This window comes from Tenrec ecaudatus (assembly GCF_050624435.1).
Source record: "Tenrec ecaudatus isolate mTenEca1 chromosome 16 unlocalized genomic scaffold, mTenEca1.hap1 SUPER_16_unloc_8, whole genome shotgun sequence".
NCBI lineage: Eukaryota > Metazoa > Chordata > Mammalia > Afrosoricida > Tenrecidae > Tenrec > Tenrec ecaudatus.
Window position 1 is genome coordinate 1,972,879 of NW_027457661.1, and position 16,379 is coordinate 1,989,257.

Sequence of the window (16,379 nt, forward strand, 5' to 3'; positions counted from 1 at the left end):
ATATTACATTTAAAATTAACATGTTAATGTGAATGAGTGAAAAATATTCACATATTTTCCATTTTCTTTTGCTCTCTGTCTTTAAAATATCACTACTTGTTTTCTCATAAGCATTCTAAAACTTTCAGAATACGAGAAGGTACCCACTAAAGGGAAAAAATAAATGGAATTTATTTTTCAAAACTATAAATTTAAAATTTTTAAATAAAACAACCTTTATCACCTTCAAAGTACTCTCCATTACCCTTAACACATTTGTCATATTTGTGATTCTATTCTTGGAAACATTAAAAGTCATCTGTTCGGATGGCTGACAGTACCTCCCTCATTATTTTCTTCACCTTCTGTGTCGTCAAATTGCTGTCCTTTCATGTCCCTCTGGATTCACGGACATAAAAAGAAGGTGCACAGAGTGAGGTCAGGTGAGTTAAGATGCATGGGGCCAGAGGGGCATGCTGTTTTTTCACCCCAAATTGGCACACTGAGATGGCTACCTGAGCAGGTGCATTGTTGTGGTGGCAGAACCAGAGTCCCATCTGCCACAAATAAGGTCTTTTTTGTGGCACAGTTACTCTATCATTTCAGAACCTCTAAATAGAAAGCTTGATTAATAATCTGACCTGGTGGAAGGAACTCCAAGTGGATTATGAGTCAACATTTTTGTCTTTTTGAGATGTCGACGGATGTCTAGAATGAGTTTTATCATCAATCGGCATTTTACCTTTCTTGAAATAAGAAAAGCATTCATACACTTGAGTTTCTGAAGCATATTTTCCAGGCAGGAAATAAAATTTCACAACTGCATCCTGGTCTCTTAAATTGGCCAAAAGAAAAACTGATTTCCAGTGATATTACTTCTACAAAAAAAAAAAAAATTCACTGAGACCAGAAAGAATTTTCCCAGGTGACGCCACTGGGTGCGCTAAGAGCAAGTTACTCACCTACCAAGAAAAATGCATAGTGTGAAAGTTATGCCCAGTGGGGCTTTTTTCTCCATTTGGGGGGCGGGGGTTCCCCCTCTTTATAGAAATGTCTTTTTAAAGTCCTTCAGTTTTCTAAAGTAAACTTCCCTTTTATTAAAATAAATGGCATTGCTGTTGAAGTGTAGACTCTTGTCCTTTTTAACAGTATGAGTTCGACCGTCCTACAAGTTGGATGCACACACGTGCCCTGTTAATTGCTAGCAGCATTACGTGGTCAGGTTCAACGACTTCTCTGATCCTCAGCTTCCTTATTTATAAAACAGTAACAGGATCATTCGACATATAAAAAACAAACTTTTGAAAGGCAAGGATGTTACTTTGAGGACTAAGGTGCCATGGTCTTTTCAATTACCTCACACGCATGTGACCATGATAAGTTGGACACTGAATAAGGAAGACTGAAGAAGAGTCAACACATTTGAATCATGGTGCTGGCAAGAAAATATTGAGAATACAATGCATGTGAAGTGAATAAACCAATCTGTCTCAGAAGATGGGCAGCCATAATGCTGCTTGAACTTCATCTCATTTACTATGGGCATGATGGAGACCCGCCCCTAGAAAGGAATAGCACACTTGGTAAAGCAGAGGAGCAGAGACAAAGACGTCTTGACGCTGTGGTGCAACAATAGGATTGGACATAAGAACAGAGGGGGAGCGCGGCACGGGACTGGCATGTTGTGTCCTGTTTTACATGGGGTAACTGTACGTCAGAACAGACATAAGGGCACCGACAGCAGCAACAACCAATCCTACATATTTCATAAGGCTTTATCAATTATTCATTAAATGAATAACTGTACACAGATTTGTGTCTGGTGCCTTTTAAGTTTCAGGTAATTGTTAGTTCATGATATAAGTTTTCTTCTAGCTACTTTAACTTTCTGTGGTAATCTATTGCACTACTTGCTTGTCTTGATTTTCTCTGGGTGAAATATTGGAGTAAGTGTATGCTCATTGACTTTCTGGATTTTTTGGAACTTCTATGTCGACTTAATCTTTCCACTGTATCTAAAACATACTTTAAAGTCTTTACATCATACTTTCAAGCAAAAAATACCTCTTAATCATTATTTTCACACATCGGTATCTAAGGAGATCCTCTCAATCTCTATTATTTCTAAATGTTTGCCCAATAAGTTGATGTTGTAATATGGAATAATTCTTAATTACCTGGTTGTAAGCAAAAAATGCTTCTAATTAAACAACTGTTTTGAATAAATACAACTGTATTAGACATTTTATTGCTGCTAAATGATCCTTAGTCTTAGCATTCTGTGAGCAGCTATTTTTGAACCTGAAGTTCCACCCAAAATGAGGCACTGACATCAAGTAACAGAAAATATTGATACTGGTTCTTGGCTTCTTTAACAAGGAAACAGCAAAGGCCAGATATAAATTTATTTTAAAAGAACCACTGAAAGTCCTTTACCTTTTTTTAAATGAGGTTTTCCTTATATATATTATTATTTATTTAATGAGTGCTGTTTTCTGAAACCTGATTCCAAGCTTTGATTTTGCCTCTATCAAAGTAATTATCTGGGATCGATATTTAGACTCATTGGTTTTGATTAAATACAAAGCTCTAGGGAACTATATGCTTTTTAACATGCAGAAGAAAGTTGCTATGTGATGGGATGTGCACACTGTGAAAGCAGTTTAATGCCCTGTTATGAGACAGTGCCTAATGCACGAGACATCTCTAGGTGGTTTTCACAGTATCATAGGAGAATTAACATAACGAATAATGACAAACACTTAAGTTAAGAGAACCACTGTGTCCTAATCTGTAGCTTGTAAAATCAAATTAGTAAATTAAAATTTGCATGTGAAGCAGTACAAACAATTCAGAACTGAGCTGTTTTACTAGTTTGTCTCCGAACTGAATAAATCACTTGGGTTTATTTTCAAATTATTTAATTTAAATAATTTTATTTAATTATGCAAAGCATAATTTACTTTAATAATATAACAAATTATGAAAAATATCAATGAAAATGCTACTATAAGATTGTTATGACTCTTTTCTTGAGAAGTTTAATCTGCATTTTTAATCAAAATTTGGAACTACCTGTTTCTGAAAGCAATAGCTTTTCATAATGCACCACATTTTAAAAAGATATACTAATCTATGTAAGAGAAAAAAACTGCTAACACTGAAAAGTGTAGTCTATCAAACATTAAATATGGTGCAATGGCCATTTTGTAGAGTTAATTAGTGAAATGGTGAAGCAATTATTAATCTCCAGAGTGGTCAATCGAATTTTCAGTAGAAATTGATCAAGCTTCTTCTGACTCAGAAACACCCTATGGCTAACTATTGATCAAGATTATATGATTATAATTCATATCCCACCCCCAGAGCACATGAAACAAATTATTTCAAAAGATTACTCAAAACATACACGCGATTGAGTTTAATAGAGAAAGTCTCACTAGTGTGAGTCTTGATTGGGTAGTTGCATAGGAAAACACACCTAGGCTGAAGGCATCGTCGATCAAACCTGCTCGGTTACTGACTGAGAGAACCTATGAGGCCAACCAGAAAAATATTGTCCTGGTTAGAAATTTAGAATTAAAATCCAGGGTTCACATCTGAAAACGGATCTTAAAGAGAAAATCCAGAATTTACCTCATGGTTCTTTATTAACTGTTCGATTAATAATCTCCAATTCCTTAGGTCATAGTTGACCCTAAAGTATCTGGTTTGATTGATGTTCCCCAACAACCAGCTTCCTTTGCCCAGAGAAGTGATCCTGTGGTGCTCTACAAACAGCATGTTTTTCAGGATGAAATAGATTTAGATGTTAATGATATATAAAGTATATTTTCTTAATACCAAGTGTAAAGTTACTAATAATTATTATTGCTCAATTAAAAGCTAATCTTTCACATAATCATTTGCATCTAGGATATACTAGTAAATGTTTAGTAGGTTATAACTAGCCTCTATTCCTGATAAAATCCCTATCCCCTACACATAATTGTTTTTTCAACATACATGTGACCTAACATGTACTTGTGTCTGTGTGACATAGACTATATATGCATATAGTATGATTAGAATGAAGGGAAAAGTTTTGAGAACTACATTCTCTTAACGCGTTCAGTAAGAAAGTTATTAAAACAATCGAGCTCATTTATTTCAGAGTCATGGGTGTTCCTTGCCTCTTCCTTGTGCTTTCTTGGAAATACTATAAATAACAGATGATGCAGCATCATCAATAACGCCGGAAAAAGAAACTGCATTTACTTAAGACTCTAATATTTCTACACATAATTAAAAACAAAGATAATAAATTCTGCTTATTGGAATCACCTTGGAAAATAGTAACTTGATTATATTAGCCAGGTAATTCAATTAAAGAAAGCGAGCTGGTAAAAACAATCTTATAACTTCTTACACATTTAACTCCTTCAAATATGGTACATATGGAGAATGCTATTCATTTTCAATTGTTTCCTTATTTATTTACAAACCATAGGTCACAATTCCAATGATTTTGTACTTCATTGTGGATGCTTTCAGACCTTGTGTGTCCTAGAACCTGCATACTCTTTAAATAAAATATTTTTAATCTTTGTGCATAAATGTAAGGAAATATATGTAAGTGTACACGTATACATGTATAAAACCACTGCCATGGAGTCAGTTCTAACTCACAGTGACCCTATCGGGAAGAACGGAACTGCTGCTCCTGGTTATGAGGTCAGCTAGCCTCATCTTTCTCTGAAGGAACAGCTGGCTAGTTTGAACCAGCTTGCAGTCCAAATGCTTAGCTTGCTATGCCACCGTTTACTATAGCATGTGTTCATGTTCTCTATCTACAAAGCCTCCAGGATTCAGCAGAGCTTATGCTAAAACAGTGTCTCATGCCCAAGGGAAAAATAAATCATTTCCATGATAGCTCACACCAGAAAATGTATCACAGAGACCATGTGCAGCCCATTGGAGTCAGCTTCAGTCCATTGTCAATGTTTTTACATCTCAGACTCCAAATCAGGTTTTCCTATTATTTCCCCAAGGACGCATTCAAACATATAGTTTTTGAATGGAATCTCTTTACATAGAGTCCATCAGAAAATAATTCTACTACCACAAAAGGTATCGTGGACAAAAGTGGTCATTAATTGCTCAAAACTGGAATGAAGTGGAAGATTTAGTCCAAACATGCCAGCAAGATGAAGAGGCACCTATTACAGTCCACTAAAATATAATCCCAAACTATTGAAAAAAATCTAATATTTAATGTTTCAAAGCACTGTACTTTGGCCACATTTATATGTAGTACCCGTGCAAACGAGGTTCAGACAGTTGTAATTCAATTGTCCAACACAGCTGAAAATAGTCCATCTCAGGTCTTCCACCATCTAGGCTTCTTTCTAGTCTGGTCTATGCTCCTGACACAACGTGGTATAGTGCTTTTACTATCATAAAATACACATTTTCACATTCCTTCTCTCTTTTTAATTTGAAAGGAGAAATATGACAGTTAAAATAAACTAGAATAGGGGCAAGAAAGTCATGCCCGACTATACATCTATATACATAAATGTTTAAACTTTGATAGCATATTCCTTTTTTAAAACCACTTTACCTATAACCTGATGGACAAACAATGGCCTATAAGGTCCCTTTCAATGCTACAATTCAATGGAAAAGAAATGGTATACATTCTCTTAGGCTGACAATTGATCTCTAGTTTAATAGTGGTATGCAGAAGGAAAAGTCTATCAAGTTCTATTTTAGAGTATGAATGATTTTCTCTACCTATGAGACTTTATAATCTCCTTTTCTTCAAAACTTCTATGTTTATCCACACAATTGCTATAAAGAAGCTTTAGAATATCATCCCCATTTTATGGATGCAATGATGACAAGAGATATAGTTAACAAGAAAATGTGGCAAGTATAAAAAATAAAATTGAAACATTAAGGATACTGTTTCTGTTGATCAACTTTGACTTTATTTTCATGCATCTGTAAGTTCACAATGATCTATTCCTTATAAAATATTAAAATCATGTCTGAATTCACAGAATAAATTGGATCTCCCCACTCCTTAAGTAGTCACTTTATAGGTGATAATATTTAAAATTCAAGCCTCATATCTGATCATATAATTTAGGGTTTTACAGGTTTCAAATTGTCATGATTTATAATTATTAAATATAATTTAAAAGTTATTTCATGCTCATCTTTTATATAAATCTCATGTGATATAATTGGCTCTTGTTTTTAAATCAATTTTATTCAAAAATTTAAATCTATACTCAAATTAAAATAATATGTATGTATAAATGATAAAAGCAATTCTTACCCCTTTTATGTAGTCTGGTCAGTAAAAAAGAAGGAAAGGAAATAAAAGGCAGCCATCTCCTGCTTTTAAGTTTGCCATTATTAAACTGATAACTAAAACCTGAAGGTTATTACTGTTCGTGAATATTTTTATGTCTCTGGTATAAGTGAAATCTGTAGAGAAATAATCCCTGGCAAGATATAGTAATACATTCTTAAATACCTTTTCAGTTCTAGTTAATTATATCCCTAAAATATTCTTCAAATTAACTAATGGCAAGCAATGAATTTTAAAGTGTTCTTTTTCCATGGCCTCGTGATGTACAGTGCATGATGAGAACCATAAAAAATTATGGAAGCTATATTTTGAGGGTCGGTAATAATAATTAAAATTTCTATTTGGAATGTTCCCAAAATGACACAAGTCTTAGGCCATATCAAAACACAGAGCAGTTAATACTTTAAAATATTTTAGTTCTTATCATTCATTTACCACCACCACACACCCAACACACACCCAACACACATACCCAACACACACACCCATCACACACACCCAACACACACACCCCAGGACCAAAAGAAGAAGGTGATATATTCTTTACAAACTTGGCTGGCTGCAGATGAGAAGAAATGTCAACCAGGATAACAAAACTGGAAATACACAATAAACTCTGTGATAACTTAGGTGGACTTCCTCCCTAAACTTGTAAGAGAATTAAATGAGATAATGTTCTGTAGCTCTTTAAGAGTCACTGGCATACACCCAATGACAAAGTGTTACATAACTAAGAGATCGCCCAGACAGCCTAACAAAACTTTACAATTTTATCCACGGTAAATAAGGGTGTGCTCATGAGAGAAGTATTAAAAATAACAGAAGAAAATCACAGCCCTAGACCTAGCTCTTTACCTAATTTGCTAACGGACTTGATCCAAGTTACCATCAAATTGTAATAAACTCATTTAGAAGATGGGGATTAAAATCATATTGCTTCTAAGGGCTTCTGAGTCTCAAGTAAGCCAATGCTGAAGGCAAAGGTGAGAGCACTTCAGCACTAGTTTAGTGTTTACTGACCTTTCAGAGCCAGTGTCTACTCTATTCTGACTGTGTTCTTTCCTAAAATGTAACTGAATGTATTGCCTTCCACTCTTGGGTAAGCAAATATCCAGTAAATATGCAAGCTATTACATTTATAATGCCTAGATTGTTGGTATTTTCTCAGTGAAAATGAAAGAGAGAAAAAATTTTGGCTGTTTCTAATAACTTAAAAATTGACTTAATACTTTAGGTAGCGTTTTATGTCATCTTTAGAAATAATTATATATTTATCCAAAGGGCTTCAAAAATTTAACTCTCAAGAAAATATGATGATGATAATCAAATTTAAACTTTATAATTAACTATGGCCTTGTGTGAATATATGTGAAATAAAATCTTTACTGACCATGAAAAATTACAAAACATTGATCTGGTTGTTGTCATTAAAATTTGGCATTTTTTTACATGTGTTTATAACAATTGACCAATGTGTTTTTCTCCCTGGCTTAATGCAGATACTTTTCATGTACATTAGTTGTTTGTTTTGAATAAAATAGGAGATAACATATAAAAGAAGTTGAGGTTAACCAATCTTTTCTTTTTATGTAATTATAGTGTGGTGTCAGGTTTTTACTAGGCCTCATCGAAGTTCAGGACTTCAAGAGAAGACGGTGCATAGGTAAAATGACACTGAAAAAGGCAAACTAGAAAGATGACTTTTATTTTTAGCTTCACTGGGAATCGGTCACCCCAATTTGTGCATTTATAAAGCATTTATAAGGCCTTCAAGTGACATGTGGAAAACTTACTTGCTATTGAGTAAACACTTGACGGTATTGAGCAACCTTAAGTATTAAGTGTTACCATGTTCGTGTCAAATAGAGAACACTGCTGGGATTGAAACAAAAGGACACCTTACACTCTGATATGTGTGCAGTGCCTGACTGTGGGGTGGGGATGTGCCACTCACAATACCCCCTTCATAAATAGCATCCCCTAGAGTTTTAAAGCGTATACCTGTGCAGTTGTTCATAGCAGTTCTTCATATTAACATTGGTGATATTTAAGGCAAACATGTTGAAAGAATGGACTGTCATTATCCTGACTAATAACTCAAGATGAAGCAATCTCTCAAGTACAACCTGTATTGGTCAAGGGAAGGCTTATGGTCTTCCCAAAAAGGAGAAAGTAAAGGATAAAGAGGAAATACCTTCTCCAGCAGGTTTCCAGTAAGAACAGACTCCCTATAGCCCTCACCTTCTAAGCTGAGTGTTTAGGCTGATTCAAATATATAATCAGTAAGTACTTCTACATTTCTTTAACTTTCTCATTTCCACTCTACATTTCAAAGGGATATGTCGTAGTTTATTTCTGAAGATTATTATGTCTCATGTTTCTAAGAAATGTATGGAGGGATGGCATAATTCAAATCGTTGGACAATTACAACTCCCTAGTTTCATTCACCATGTAATAACATATTATGTATTCAAGTAAAGGTGCTTCATGGGGATAAAAGAGAATTATAAAGGAAAATAAGATAGTAAGTGTGAATTCAGAATCACGAAATAAACGCTAACTCAAAGCAATTAAAAGAACAAATTGTAATGAGTTATTTTAAAGGAGAAGAAACCAATAAATGTTACAGTCAGCATTTCAATGTACCACCACATTACATGTGAATGTCTTATATACAATAAACGTGAATGGAATTGTAACTCTTTATAATATGCAGTTTCATATTAAAATTACATTAACACGAAATTATGAGTAACCTTCACCCCTGGGAATTACAAGTGTTTATGTTTCTGATAGTCAGATTACATTCTGGATTCAGTACATTTTGCCTATATGTAGCCATGCATCTATTTTGAGTACTTAACTGTGCCATGTATGAAATGAAACAAACATTTGTTTATTTACTTAAAACAAAAGATATATGCTCAAAATGATGTTTATAGCATAAAGAATTAAAATACACTAACAGCATTGGTGAAAGCAGCAAAGGGAAAAAGGTAGAAAAATGTGACCTTCTTAGTGCCACTGAAGTGTTAATAGAAGATGATCATCGCCTTTTCTCCAACTCGCTGGGAAGCGGAGCAAAAGGAACCCTCATGTGGACCCTGCTGTCCATGAAGGACTTAGAAGGGACTCAAGTACTCTTCTGTGAGTGATTGCAAATAGGCCCCTCTCCTGTTTGGCACCATTTACACAGACAATAAGGAGCCCTGGTGGTGCTGGGGTCAAAGAGCAACAGCTGCTAACTAAGCGTCCCTGGTTCAGTCTCACAGCTCCTCTGGGGGTGAAAGAGGACACCGGTGTCCTGTGCGTGCAGGTACAGCCTGGGACACCCTAAGGGGCAGTGCTCCCGTGTCCGAGGACTGCTGGGAGTTGGAATCTATTTGATAGCACTGGGTCTGTGGGTAGAAAGACAATGAACTGGCTCTTCTCCCTGCACCTTGAGGTTTGACCCCCAAAGGGTGCACTTTGAGGACAACTCTAATCCTCTCCCTTCAAATCCAATAATTATAATTATCTAATCCGATGAAGGATATTGCTTCTCTGGTCTCTAAAAGAGATAGTCTGAAAATGCAAAGAAAGACAGTGGAATGGGATTAAAACTGTTGCCTCAGTTTCAGTTTGTGAGACACTGCTCTAATGGGAGTTCTGCTTACATTTTAATTAAATGTGTGATTATGAAATTATACAGTTTAAAACAGCTACGATGAGATCTACAAAAGCATTTAAATGTTTTCTCTTCACCATGAAAGGAACGAATAAACAAGAATTATATAGGCAGGGTGAAAGTGGATGAGTCAGAAATTATACCGAAGAGATCCTCTTATGCTTTCTTATCTTGTAGAGGTGATTATCATTCTTCCATCTTCTCTTTCTAGTTTGTCTTTATGCACATTTTTATAACCCCAGAAACCAGAGGTTAAGTTGCTGAACAATTATCTGAAACCAATTGTCCACAGGGGAGAATATATATCTTACCTGATTTGTTAGACACCCAAATAATTGCTTCTGAAGACACATGGCTTCTATTTCCTACCACAATGGTTAATGGAATCTGCCACAGGTAGCTGCAAAATAGAAGAGTAGCTTTAAAAATACAAATTGGTGTTCATTTGAAAAACATGCATCTTCAGAGGGATTTTTATTAATGCTTTTTAGGGAAGCTACCAAAAACAACAATAAAAAAAGCACTCAGACATCAAAGTAGATTCTAATTCATTGTTTCTATCTCACCAAGAAGACTGTGCACTCAGAAGTTTTCTGTCAATGTAGAAGAGATCTCCTAATAATATACTTTGCCAAAAAAACCCAAAATGTTTGCATTAGGAGTTAAAAGTGGCTAAATACTACAGTATATATTGATTTGAATCTTAAAATAATTCATTTCTATTGTTTTAATATTAAACACTAGTGATTTTATGTATTCACATTTCACCAATTTCTCCTTATTTATTTTATAACTGTTCAGAGAGATATTTTATTATATTTCCATAAGGTTAATATGGCACACATAAGGTGATTCAGGCAAAGAGAATAAAACAAGACTGACAAGATCCCCCTAAAATCCATATAAACACAATGCACCCGACAGGGCACACCTAATGTCCTGCTGATTTAAATGAAATTTCCAAATGGATTGGCCAAGCACCACCGATACTTAATGTTCAAATGTGGGTCAGAGTTATAAAAGAGAAACATTTGATAAGGTTTGCCTTTTATAGTAATAAAAATCAAGGCCTATATGTTTACATAAAGTATCTATTTAATCTGAAAGGCTAACCAGTTAATGATAGATGATTTTACATTGCGTTCAAGCATTATATTTTATTTTCTTGAAATATAACCTGATTCCTTCAACTAATCATTGTGCTATTGCTAAACAGCTGGAAGTTCAAAGCTAAGAACTGTCCCACGGGAGGAAAGTGGGGCAATCAGCAACTGTACACGTTTACAGGGTCAGTAACCATATGCAGGGTCATGACGAGTCAGAATGGACTTGCTGACGTGGGCCTGTCTTGTTGTTTTAGTTTGCTTTTATCATTGTGTCATTGGCAAGACTTCACAACAAGCGAGCAATGAGTATTAAAGTCATATATTTTGTTTGTGATATAAGAAGCTATACTGTGTCAGCTTCATAACTGGAGAGCGACTGGAGAACTGAGAACCAGGGGAGACGCTGAGTGACTGATCATAAAATGGGCGTCTTTCTGGAGATTTGGGAAGAGCAGTGCTGAATCGGTCCCTCGACACATAATTGTTTTACGTGTCACAGAGTTCATTTCTCACACTCACAATTAATACATGGGAATTCATCAAGAGTAATATGTCAGATGGAAAAGAGGAAAATTCATTATGTCATAACAACTGCTATCCCCAAAGTCAAAAGTCAAAAGGCCATCCTTGACATTCTGAATTTTAAATGATAAGCTGAACTTAATCAGAGAAACATTTCTGAGTGCCAACCATGTGAAGGTACCCTGTTACACTGTAATTGACTCCACATAATCCATCATGAAAGAACCAATTTATTGTTGCCTAACCTGGTTCTTTGGATAGAAGTTAGTGAACAAAACAATTTATGTTCCTTAAGAGAGGCCTCGACGCATGCAATGAAAAACATGTGATAAATATATGACAATGGACACACCGTGGGAACATCACAGCCAGATTATTTTATTATTTTTTAAACAGCATCCCTCACCAAAGATAATTAATCTATTTTGGTTAATTGGAAAAATAAGTTAAGAGGCAATAGTACCTGGATCTAATCTAAATGCTGGATCTAATTTTCAATTTAAAACACAAGTTTATTTTTTGTGTGTACTTGCAAACAATAGATATTGGAGACATTCAATTAATTACTCTCTGTAATTAGACCGAAAGGAACTGGGTGGAGTATAAGTAAAATGAAAGACCAAATCAATTTCTCTGTAAGACATAGACTAACTTTATGAACAAGACTTTATAGGTGTATATCTTCCACATTGAATTGACGATCTAAATTGTGAAGCCAAACAGATATTAATTAAAAAGCAAACAATATATACGACTAAAACATCTAAAGACCCTCTAAATAAGTCTAAGACTCTAGTAGTATGTAATATTTTAAAAAGTGATTAGAAAAAATTAATGTGTGTAGTTAGATTATGTTCTTGTTGTTTCTGTTTAACTGATCATATGGATATCATATTTTAAGTAACAATAGAAAATTTTCAAAAAATATATCCCTTTCTTCAGTAGTTCTTAAGAATTCTGATTGTACTAACATGGAAAAGAATTGGTACGTTTTAAAAAGTGGAATGAGAAAAATCACACCCAGGAGTTGCTACTAACATTCACGAAGCATTGATGCACACAGGGAAACCCTCCGGAGACTGCTGCAGGCGGGGCCCCTAAGGAAAGGGTGAGTGTGCGGACACACAGAATGCCCTGTCGCCCAAGACTCCCAGGAGGTGCCCCATGCTTCAGGTGGTATTAGTTAACAGTGAAATGTATTAAATTTATAATGAAATGAAGGAAAAACAAACTACGAAAATTCACAACTTCCTGTGTACCAAAGTCCTACCAAGGATTTTATGCACTTAAACACATTACTAAATATATGCAATTGTTAGAAATAGCAAAGATTCATTCTTCCTCTACTTAACAGCTAGGATGTACATTTATTACATATGGAAAAATAATTACATTACACATTTAAAATGTTCTAGGTAAGAGGTAATGATAATTGTCCCACAGAACAGTCATGGCAAAGCGAAAGTCATGATCAGTAAAGCTGGGTGCTTTGGGACCTACGGCTGGCCTGTAGAGTGGGGGGCCTTTGGCCACTTAACTGGGTTTGCTGATGCACAGAGCTGGAGCTAAGTGCTTTGGGCTGAACCTTACACAGGAGTGCCATGCTTGCTGGGTCTTTGTTATCACCTGGAAGAGAACTTAGTGACTTCTCCTGACAGGACAACCATGTCCTATGTATTTTTCACCTTGATTGTATGTAACCTGTAAACTTCCTTAAATAAAACCCTTTAATCTTAAATATTGTCTGTGAGTTCCCAGTTGCCCCTCCAATGAACGATCCAAGTCAGTAGCTGAAAAGTCGAGAGCCGTGGGAAACATTTATTTTAGCACGTCAGCAATGTCTCTTCTAGAGACCTCGGAAGGCTTGTACAAGGAGCACACAGACTTGATTTTCAAGCTTTAACTGAACATTAATATAAATTAAGCAATAATCTAAGTGGGGAATAGTAAATTCTCATCTAGAGATGGATTCTGTCCTACTAGGAAAATTATTTTAAATAATAGAATGTCATGTATATATTTTTTTTGCTCTGTTTGCCATTAAATGGATTCTGACGCATGGTCCTCCAACAGGTCGGGGTACAACTGCCTTAGGGTTGTCCGGGTCTGCTGTCTTAATGGGAGCACACTGCTCCCCCTTTCTGCCAGGGAGTGGCTGGCAGCTTCGACATGCCATCTTTGCTGGCGGCTGAGCACTTTAACACTACGCCACCAAGGGGATTTTAATTTTCCTCAACATTTTTATATACCAATTTCTCAGATTCAGAACCATCCAGGTGGTTTTATAATGCCAGCAGAAGCTAAGCGCTCTGTGCTAAAACTGCTTACTCATGCTGAGAGACTTTCCCCCGTGAAGAGGCAGGCTCCTGGCTGACACCTCTGATGCAGGTTATGGGCTGGCAGAGTATTTTTGTTCAATATTTGTTCTGTCATCTGGGTGTCCTTTCTGTTTTTCTGCATCGGGGAGGCCTGTGTCAGACTGTTCATTCTCAAAGGCATGGCCCCAATCTGGCTTCGCCACAGTCAAGTTGTTTTTGTGTACTTCGTGGTCCATGCCGAAGCGTGTTTCGCCTGGGGCCAGACGGTGGGTGATCAGGGCAGCCTTTGACAGCTGTGGGGACCCAGAGAAGGGGACGAAGCAGTGACAGGCAGATCCCGACAGGGTGAAGGGAGGAGTGTTATTCTGCGTGTTCGAGCAGTTTAATTGCAAAAGGCAACTCCTCATACCTGGTGAAGGCCTCTCTCTACTTGAGCCTTTAACCTCCATGTGCCCCCATCTTGACGAGAGTAGAGCAAACTGCAGTCAGCAGTTTGAAGCCTCCAGCTCTTCCGCTGGAGAAAGAAGGGGGTCCTACTCCCAGCCCCAACTACAGTCTCAGAAACTCCCAGGCTAGTTCAACCCTGTGTTTAGGGGGGCTAGGAGTCACCATCAACCTGATGGCGCAGAATTGGGTTTTCATCTGTATGGCAGCAGACCTGCAAGTCTGTCCCCGGCAGCATGGCTGGGTGAGAACCCAGGGCCAATCTTTCCATTCTAACTGCTGTGGAGCCCAGCTCCTTCCTACACCTATAGTATCGTATCGTATACTATAGTATCGTATCGTATTGTATAGTATAGCTGCTGTACCAGTATTTATCTCAATACAACAGTGAAGACTTCATGTTTTCTTAAATGGAGTTCCAATATCAGCCACCAGAAAATGTTCATGAATCTCCCTAAAACTTTTATTCACATCAAGCTAACTTGGAGATGCTATCCATTCATGTAAGTTTAAAATATTCCCCACCAATCCTACATAATAATGGATGATGAAGTCCAGCATCCTAATTTCCCAAGGTGATAGGACACAGCATGAGTAAACTAATATGAGCACTTCTATTTACTTATTACTTTTGATCTCTATACTTGCCCTCCCTACACCCCTCCAATCCCTTACCAGGGCATTCTATATATAAATTTAAAAACTGCCTGATTTGAAGTGTACTTTCTTACATTGACTCAGTCTTTACTGAAACAAAGTAGTAAAAATAAACTAGAAAAATTGGATAGAATGTTTATATTCTGAATTTTAAGTAATTAAATGGGTTCCCCAATGTTAAATTTATAGCAAATCAAAATTCAGGTGTGTTTTCTATAGTTTTAAACACCACATTTGAGGGAAAGAGAATATATTTTCATATTGCCACTTCTACTTAAGATCACCTTAAGGTATTTATTTAGTTTTTGAGTTTTGTTAACTAGGATAATATTTATTATCTAAATACTTTTGATTTGGTTTTCTAGATTGATCCCATTCAATTCACAACACACCTTAACTTTCTTAAAGATGATTAAAAAATATTATAACAAAAAGTAAAATATCATATCTCACATTTAAAATGATTAGAATAATTTAAAATAGTCTTCAATGAAATACCATAAGTGTGCTCATCAATCAGGGGTTAAAATATGTAAGGTATCGGCAGTAAAAGGAATCAAAAATACCATATGGAAATAAAGAAATAAAAAGAGTCTTAACTTATATTTCAGAATTATGTTGTCAAAATTATCTTAAAATATTAAAATTAAAAGGTGAATGGCAAAAAGAAAAGTTCCTATATTCATGTTAAATTAAAAGAGAGTCAGTGGTACCTGCTGTTTCGATGTTCAAAGGTTTTGGTCTTAGCACTTATATCATAAATGAAGCGTTGCTGGGTAATGGTTACCCTCTTTTCGGCTGTTGCATTTCCCAAGATGGTGATAACAGGATAGCCCTTCTGGAGCATCCACTGATCCATGACTTCTTGTATATTTACATATTTTCCATTCCTCTTCAAAGCTTTTAGAACCCAAATTGGATAAATGAGCTTTATAAGCATGAATTATACATATAATTATATTAAATCATTTTCACTTTTACCTTTAATATTTACCTAAATATGAAACATTTCAAGATCAGTGAAGCTAATATAATGTGTTACTAAAATTAATTTTCTCACCTTAAGTTAGGCTTCATGCATATATATATGGAAGTTTCATTAGCATTAATTTTTTTTACATAATGGAGAATAAAATACATTTTACTGGTAAAGTAAATACATGCAGCATCATTAAATATCCCCAGTGTGTCTAGTTGGTATATTTAAATATTTGTCATGCACACAAGAAAACATATTTCCTTAAAAACTTGCAGTATTTCTCACTTTAGCATGACTCACTTCCCAAATATATTAAAATTGTATTCCATAATTATTATCTTTTTA

The 16,379-nt window shown here is 35.6% G+C and overlaps 1 protein-coding gene across 5 annotated transcripts in view; it reads right to left on the reverse strand.

Annotated features, from left to right (window-relative positions):
* Positions 1–16,379, reverse strand: part of LOC142435948 (thyrotropin-releasing hormone-degrading ectoenzyme-like) — a 320,548-nt gene that overhangs the window by 117,046 nt on the left and 187,123 nt on the right. The window contains exons 1-2 of one of the 5 annotated variants that reach the window (XM_075539974.1): positions 15,769–15,881; positions 10,320–10,395 (exon numbers count right to left, since the gene is read on the reverse strand). The exons of 3 other annotated variants lie outside the window; for them this stretch is intronic. The gene's annotated coding sequence lies outside the window, so the exon portion shown is untranslated. Of the gene's footprint in view, positions 1–10,319; positions 10,409–15,768; positions 15,882–16,379 lie in introns of those variants that run through there. One more of the 5 variants, XM_075539973.1, reaches the window with a different exon arrangement.